Genomic DNA, 9,109 nt, shown 5'->3' with positions numbered 1-9,109 from the left:
CGTAATAACGTCATTTTTATTTACCAATGCGTTGGTCACACGGCGATCGGGGCCAAGACAGATGTCATTACCAAGTCGTTCACATCTGGCGTTTGTGAGCACAATTTACAGATATAACATCCGCCAACAGACTCTTTATCTGCGCTGTGCAAGATACCATGACGTAATAAAAATGACGCATTGAGGAGCGTGCTTTACTAAACAGAGAAATTATGTAGTCTAGAGCAGTCTTTTTCATTTGAAAGCTATAAGTGAGCTCATTTAATGCAATCTGATGCTTGTTTCAATACCTTCAATTATGGAACAGTGCCTGTAAAGGAAGGTGGGGCATTCCTCGGCCCTGAGCTTTCCAGTATTTAGGGGAGAACTTTGTTCAGTTCAGAACGACGGGGACTCTCCAGGGGAAACGAACATCACCTGAAACGCTAGCAAACCATTATCCGGTAGTTACGCTCTTCACAATACAGGCAAGTAAGGACAATTTTCCCGCGGACCTAGCTGTCATCAAACTAGGAAAATCTTACCTTGCGGTAGTGCCCACATGTGTCCTTCGCCCTGAAAAACCTGGGGGCTCATCCGACGACTTAATCTAATAACCTTAAGTGAAAACAAATGGCCAATGCGGGCAAGGCACGGTCAAAAGTCACGACAATACTGCGCACCAGTCCAAAATCTGTCACCAATCCATTCCAGTTAACAAAGGGATGGCTCTCTTTTTGGATACGCCAAGGATGACAGCTTCCGTGAATTTTATAAATCAGTTTACGCGCGCTCGGGTAGCTGGCTGAATGCGACACGCTTGGGTGCCGAGCTGTCATTTCACTCCCATAATATCTAAAAAAGAAGGGAGATAGATACACGCAATCTACAAAGTAGGCAGGTCTGTATGTGAACTGATTTTTGTAGAATTTATGACTCCCGTGGTTACAGCCTTCGGGTGAAAATAAGGTCAAACAAGGTCAAACTCAAGATCGGTATCCTAAGTGCCCTTTGACCTCCTCATGCAACGACCTCAAATGCAAATGCCTGTTCTAGGCAAAAGGTCCTCACTGCTCATTTCAGGTCAATGACCTTATCTGACTTTTAGAAGGTCACGACAACCAAAAACCTTCGTGAATGTTTTGATTTTTTAATACAAATAAACGTCAAAGGTTACGCTGGGTGATATGTTTATATGAGAAATGATGACCGGGGACTTCTGACCTTCGACCTTGTTTAGGTCAGTGTCTTCTGACCTTCGACAAAATAGCATGTCTGCTGGCAATCCCGCGATCACGAATTTCGAAATGAGGGTCAACCCCCCCCCCCCCCCTTCTACCCCCACTGCACCCCACATCCACAGCGAAAGCTAAGCAGTACAGGAACAACTTGGTCTTGACCTAGGTCTGACCTATACGCTTGACCCAAGGTCTATGTAAAGGCTTGAAATCCCAAATTCATTTATCTAATTTTCTAAGAATATACCTCGTAGATGCATGGCTTTGTCTAACACTCTGCTGTCGTATCAGATTGACCGATTCCCCGGAATTACACTCGCTCACGGACGTGGCCTAAACTTTGACCTGGTATGGGTCAATGATCTCGCAGTGTACATCTTATTGTTAAACCAAAAGATTATCTGTTCAATTGTCCACAGCTATGCAAAGTTAAGGCGTGTCTATGCCACGTCGTTCGAAAGCCAATCTGGAAAATCCTTTGGGAAAGGTCAACTTAACTCTCTCACCAGAGAGCGTGTTCAAAGGATATGTGAAATTAAGCAATGTATTCTTTCAATGATTTTGTTATGAGATTTCAGCAGGGAGTCGCAACATATTTGAAGCCTTATTCCATTGATTCATATCATTCTCATTTTATGACGATTCAAAGCATGCGTATGTTATTTTCATTTTATATTACGAACGTTCGAAACATACACATAAATATGATATCGCCACCGAGCGTCCTGCGTTGCTTCCCTCGAAAGCGTAGTCTTCCTCGAATCCCGAGCGGCTGGTCGCCGAGTTTTTCATCAGAGATTTGCAAGCTTTATCAAAAGAAAATCGCCGTTAGGCGCTAGCCATGATCGACTTCCTGCTTGCTAGTGTTGCAAGATCTGTCATTCCTATCAGTGAACAGCTCCCGTACTAATTGCTTTAGGTGTGGTCTGACCGGTTCTGTTCGTACGCATGTGTTTGTATGCATGGATTTATGTTGTATGCACGTATGTTTGTATCCATATAAGTTGCATGCACAACCGCCACCCCGCCATCCAAGTGTTACCCCTGCCTAATCACGGCCACCCGCATTAAGTTCTCTCACTCTTCCCGGCGAAATGCCTGGTGAGCTGGTCGCGTGAGCACACCTGTTTGCCGCCGCCCGAACCCAATGCTCCTCTCCCTGTCTGCGAGCCGACACCCACGCTCTGGCCATCACGCACGGGGACGGCTGCCGCGCTTGCCGAGCACCGCAAACTGAAAAGGATTTTTGACGCATTATGACGGGTCGTTGGATAGAGATACACCATCCAGGATGGGTTCCCTGATGCTCGTGAAGGCTAAGCTGTCGGCATACGAGCAAGTGATTCGTGCGACAGCTGGCGGCGCGCTGCCAGACGCTTAGTTCCTCCTGAGTGGATCGGCTACCGAGCTTATTGGAAAATGGCGGCGCCGGCCCCCTGGCGCGGCTTGGGCACTGAAGCGGGACCGGCCCACACAGGCAGATGCATGGCTATGATTTAGATATGATTTTCTTGTCAAGTGCTGCCAAGTTAATTGCACTCTGAAATGACGTTAAGGACTATCGATTACGTACCCTGCTCACTCGTATCGACGACACAAACATTAGTAACCTGTCAATTAGAAGTGCAGCTGGCGATGCTTAATAACTAAGCTTAAAATGTCAAACTCTTACCGGGTTCTCATCGGAATCTCAGTTCTGACCAACACTTTTAGCCAAAAAACGCTCTTAAGCCGGTCCGGACATTTTTTAGTGCCCACGTTTTGAGTTCGGAGCCAGACTTCATTTCTAATCGTGAAAAAATTCAAGAAAAACGCCACTAAAAGGTATTATATTAGTTATGCATTAGCATTATCATCAGATATACATTAGCGCCGTGATCTCGGTACGTTGCAATTTAATTATGAAATGCTTCGAAATGCGCCGAAGCTATCAAATCTATGCCACTATCAAAGGCTTTGGAAGGCTTGTAAGAAAAAAATCAGGTCGGCTCTTTGGTCAGGCAGTGACCCGCCGTCTCTATTCTTCGAATTGTGTAATGGTCTCGCTGACCGTTCATCCCCGGCGGCACACCACGTTGTTGTTTCCGCCTATGCGAGAGATCGGTAGCCTCATGTGCAACACATGGTGGCAAGGGATATGCAATTTATGATGCTGAGCTTGGCTGCATTCCTTTAAGCTAGTTAATCTTTTTGAGAGAATTTAGGTGATACATGTGCTAATCGAACCACTGTTGGCGCTTCTCATTGACGTTTTTGGCATACAAATAGCAATTTTATTCAAACGACCGCTTCTATCCCATCAGTATGAAATTGATGCTGTCCCAGTTACATAAACACTCCGTTTTGATACTATGGGTGTCCGCGTCCCAGTTTCTTTCTAGGTTAATATCTGTAATACTGATTATTGACAACGTGTGGCGCCCTCGCCGTCGTCTGTGCACTGCCACCTGGCGGCGAGGCTGAGAAATGCCTCCGACCAGACGGGCCAGCGCTGCCACTCACCGCTTAGTGGTAAGTCCCTGACACCATGTGCTGGCAGTTGACCCAATGACGATAGAGGTGCGTCCCGCAAAATGAATAGATTGGCTGGCTAGACTCGGTGCGGTATATTGACTCTGTCACTCAATATGGATCCACCCCTGGCCGGGTACCAGTGAACTTCCGAAGTCTTTGCACGAGATGTTGTTTCAGCGGTTTAGTTTACTTGGCGTAATACGACGTGGGGTGGCCAGGTGGATACAGCTCGCTCGGATGGTGATGTCAGAAGCAAGCGATCTAGATTATCGAACAAACAGGCCATGGGAAACTGTTTGTGAACTTATTTGCGTGACATTTTTATGTTTTTTCGTAACCTCGGGGTCCACCAAGGCCAGCGAAGGCCAACCTCGAAGTCAAGGTCAGAAGTGGCCTCAGACCTTCTCACACAGCCAGCTTCAACCTACATCTACCTTTCCCGACCGACAGGTCCGACAGTGTCGCTTCAGGTCAGTGACCTGACCTTACCTGAAGCGGTCCAAGGTGGTTCAACAGCCTTCTTAAATTGCTTTGATATTTCAGTCCAAAACTAACGTTAAGAAGCACTCTCTAAGCTTTCCCGTACAATATGTTTAATCTCATCCAGGACCAGTAAGTCGCGGTTTCACTCCGAAAGATGATTCTCCAAAAGATGCTGTTTCGGGTTGCAGACAACATGTCCAGGTCAGGGGTGTCATTTCGCATAGACAGTTTGAGGGACTGAGCCTGGGGCGGATCCAGAGGGGAATTTAGAGCACGTTTAGCCCACTAACTTCCATAGCGATGCGTCTCGCGTACTTCGCGCGATACTTGAACGTCTCGTGTTGATTTACGGGACTATTATATTACATGATCAAGATGTTGGCCCCGGCGACTCAAACACGCACGGATGCCCTTGGTCAGACAGTTCACAACGTGCGCGCTCTGAGTGATGGGGATCGCCCGAATGTTGTAATATCTCGTTACTCCGACCTCAAAAATTGTCTGTGGCGATCCCCACAGCCATGGTCCGACAGGCACGCCCGCAGAAAGGCGCTACGGGGTGACGGATCGGGGAAACGAGCCGCCCGTTCCATGTGTCGATCGGTGCCTGGTCACGTGATCACCGAAGTGATTCTGGAGTCACTCCCCGTTCCATGTGTCGATCGGTGCCTGGTCACGTGATCACCGAAGTGATTCTGGAGTCACTCCCCGCTCCATGTTTCGATCGGTGCCTGGTCACGTGATCACCGAAGTGATTCTGGAGTCGCTCCCCGCTCCCTGTGTCGATCGGTGCCTGGTCACGTGATCCCCGAAGTGATTCTGGAGTCACTCCCGGCTCCATGTGTCGATCGGTGCCTGGTCACGTGATCACCGAAGTGATTCTGGAGTCATTCTCAATGAGGTATGGTCCCGATATGTTGAACAAACTACTGGCTGACATGCATACGACTCATTGCAACTGATACCGCAACGGTGACAATTTCGGGAGGGATTTTCCCGAAATTTTAGTCCTCCCAAAATCTTAAATAACACCTGAAGTAACAAGGACTTAATAACACCCGAAAACGTTCGGAAAATTTCCTGACCAGAACGCTGCGTTCGCACTAGTACCAGACGGTTACAATGATACGAACAATTATAACATTCATAACTCCTTGTTGAAAATTTAACGACACACGAATAAACGTTGTTGCACATCCCAGGGAGTTGTCCCTATGTTTTGCTGTCCGACAATATATGAAATCAAGTCTCAACATCAAACTGTCTTCGCCGCTTTGAACGAACACGACCAACACATTATATTCGCATCACGCGGTGTCACTTGCGTCGCTACGATTTTGGATTAGTATAATGGTCACCGCCCTCGTTTGAAACCGTGCACTGCAAGTAAGCTCTGTAATCTAAAGATGCAATTTTTCTCTGGAGGTTTCGCCACATGTAACAATCAATAGCTAGCCAGTATAATCAATTGCCGTGCCTGTATTTTACGGCGTTTAACAACCAGCTTTACTCACTTTGCCACATATCATCTGAATATTCACACATCCTCAATAAAATATTTCGCAAAATTATAACATCTAACAGTCTGTGGACAAAAATGAACGCATTTCTTGTATTTACGTACCGTGTCCCTCCAGTGTGACGCCCATTAAGAGAGTCACCCCTTACTCACATAGCAATAACACGCATCTGAAATTGAACGGCAAAAATCCAGAACTTTTTTGTGGAGGAGAAGACTAAATCCCATAAGGTGTTTCAGGAACATTTATTTCAGGAATATTTGAGCCGAATTCGCTCGTATTCAGACCGATATTACTCCAGATGCGGACTTTCGAACAACCTTTAAATCTGCACACAAATATAACGTGACCTTCTGATTGCGTTAAGTAGAAAAAAAAGTTCGGCACACAAGTTTCCTTACGTCTTACTTATGTTACCAATGTGTAGTGGCAGTTGTAGACGAGGAAATTGTAGGCGTGGTGTATTATGTAGAATCATTTAAAACAGATTCCTTCGATTTTCAAGAGCATTAAGCTAATGCAAATGATAGACATTTAATCGATAGCTACATCACGATGAACACAAAAGCTGGACCACCGAGACCCACTGCCGAACCCATAGGAGGTCGATATGAATATATCGATTTTAATATGAATTTGAATTCGTTGCCAACTTGAGCCCTTATCGAGTGCTCTGCTCTGCCAAAATCCGGGTCCGTAGCAGTGGCAAATACATACATCATGTTACACCGCATGCCCGATCAAGAACTGGGGTTTCCAGAAAACCCCATCGACACGTCGGCCAAACGCGACTTTGCGATGAGTCCCTAACTTCAAACACAGCGAGGCCTTGCACCGACTGACGCACGGTTGTTGCATGCAGCTCGGTCGGCTGATAAGGCGTTCACCGCAGAGGCATGCAGGAGCGTAGATGGATACATGGAGCGCGTATAGCAGCCTCGCCATCCTGCGCGAGGAAAAGAAAAGATACACTAGATTTACACGCGTTTTTACTGTAAATGAGAAAACCGGTTAAATCTGAGTGCTACATGCACCGTGGACGATTTGAACTTGGCGCAAAGGCAGGCAAGCAAAAAAAAACTTAAAAGTCATCTTGGCTTCCAAAAGTTTATGACTCTCTTTGGCCTGCCACCCAAGGATCTGCTCAGTGCGGGCTATATAAATTTGGCCCTTCCCCCCTAAATCCTCGGGTCTCGGCGTAGAAAGTTAAGGATTCTAATGTGTGCTATTTTTGTGCGGAAAAACCATCTCAATGTTCACAGCTCGAGAATGGTATGTATGTTCACACATGGAGGACGTTCATTGAGCAGCGTATGACCTGATGTCGGGCCCGAGGAGCGATGAAGAGCGCCCCGATGGTCGATTAAGGTTCAAGTCCCTGTCAACAGCGCAGGCTCTCCGCTAAAATGGGAAAATCCAACACCAGTCGGGACGGCACCTGAGCGGTCGAACGATCGAGGGCGCCGCGATAGATCAACATAGGGACTCTCGTCAACGCTGTAGGGACCTCCGAGCAAACAAGTGAATCCCGAAACGAAAGAAGTGGGCCCTCTGAAGATCGGGAGTGCCCCGGCAGGTTAAGCACATAGGGTTCCGGCCAGAGCGCAGTGCCCTCCGAGCAAACGGGAAGAACCGAAGAGCAACAGCAGCAAGAAGAGGAAGTAAATTGATGATCTTTAGCCATCGAGAGTGTCTGGGCAGATGAGCGTATAAGACCCCCGACAATCAGTGTAAGGTCATCCGAGCAATTATGATGTCCCCCAAGACTAATGTGGCCGATCCCGGCGCGATCAGAGGTGATCTCGCGGATTAGCAGAGAGGATGCCGACAAGCACCCCTTCTGCTCTGCTTCCTGCTTTTTTTCTGCCGGGTCCTCCTTAAGTGAGATCAAATGGAGAGCGCCCTAGACCAATATAGAGAGCCCTTGGGCGTCGAGTACATCGGTATGTTACCTTATATGGGCCACAGCAAAAGCGCAGGGTCCTCCAAGCATGTGGAAAGAACCCGAAACCAATGTGAAGGGCCCCTGAGCAACCTACAGTACCCCGGCAGGTGGCGGGACCTGGCAACAGCGTAAAGATCCCTTCGGGCAATTGGTAAGAATCCGTGGATGGCTCCGGACTGATCAGAAGTGTCTCGGCAGGTTAGCATATCGGGCCTCAACAGCACCGTGCTCATAAGGCCATCCGAGCGGATGTCAGAAAATCAGGAGTAACGTGGAAGGCTCCTTATCGATCGGATTGACCGGCAAGTTGACATACAGATCCCGGGCAATAGCGAGGGACCTCCAGACAGCGAAGTCAGGCCATCCCATTCCCATATACCCTTCACTTTGCTTGTGACTGTTCCTGGCCTGTAGGACGTTAGGACGTCCTGGCCTCAAAGACGTTAGATCTTTGTTGTAGTTTGAGCTTTAAAAAACTGCGCCCATTCTGCCCGCTTATGTGCCTCTTTGGAGCCCAAAGTTAGAACCGAAGAACAATGTACCGAAGAGCAATGTGCGTGAATTTATTTCGACTGAGGCCACGACTGAGGCCACGACCGAGGCCACAGGGCCACGGTCAAGGCCCCGTGGCCTCCCTCCGGATCCGCCACCGGACTTGCAGCCTAGAGTCCATGATACGAAGTGATAGCCGGGTCGTCCTTGATGCCACCTAGCGGTTTCAACGCTGGTACGCACCCCTAACCGCCCCCTGGCGACCGAACCGGCCACGGCAGCCGTCGCCACCTGGCGGCAGCGTACCGAATTTCACACCAAGCTGGATGGAGATGGGCGCTCACGACAGCGTGGCCTAAATACCCTTTTACATGCACCCTCTGACGTGATATTTGAACGGTGCATGACAATGCTGACTAAAACCTAAGATATAAACAAAAAAACGCGCTTAATATTCGTTGACGGCAATGTGTCATCCTCACAAGGGCGCGCACGAAACAGCCAACTCCCACCGGACCAAAGGTTCATCTCCATCTCACCAAAACAGTGGCACTTGAATGAAACGATGAAGGGAAACAAGACCATCGGTAAGTTTTTCAACGTTATTCAAGGAAAAATATCTGAATTCCGTATTTAAAACTCTGTGATAAAATTATTTGGATTTTGTATTCCAAAACTAATAACGGCCACATCGAAATTGGGAGACCCTTCCCGTGTCTAAGAGATGTGACCTCCCTCCTGTCCCCCTCCCTGTTTCTGTGCCAGCATACTGAATTGTCCGTCTGCCGCCGGCAGCACAAGTTGATGCGCATGCGAAATATATGTCCAGCAAGATGACGGGGTACACCAGTGACGTCACTTAGAAAGCCTGGTGGGATGTGTGCGAATTACGTGTTCAGCTCATCCAGATCAGTGCGTCGTGGGCGTCACAGTGATCA

Source organism: Pollicipes pollicipes, unplaced genomic scaffold, assembly GCF_011947565.3.
Source record: "Pollicipes pollicipes isolate AB1234 unplaced genomic scaffold, Ppol_2.1 Scaffold_3087;HRSCAF=3621_pilon_pilon_pilon, whole genome shotgun sequence".
NCBI classification, from domain to species: Eukaryota; Metazoa; Arthropoda; class Thecostraca; order Pollicipedomorpha; family Pollicipedidae; genus Pollicipes; species Pollicipes pollicipes.
This window is presented reverse-complemented; position numbering follows the sequence as displayed.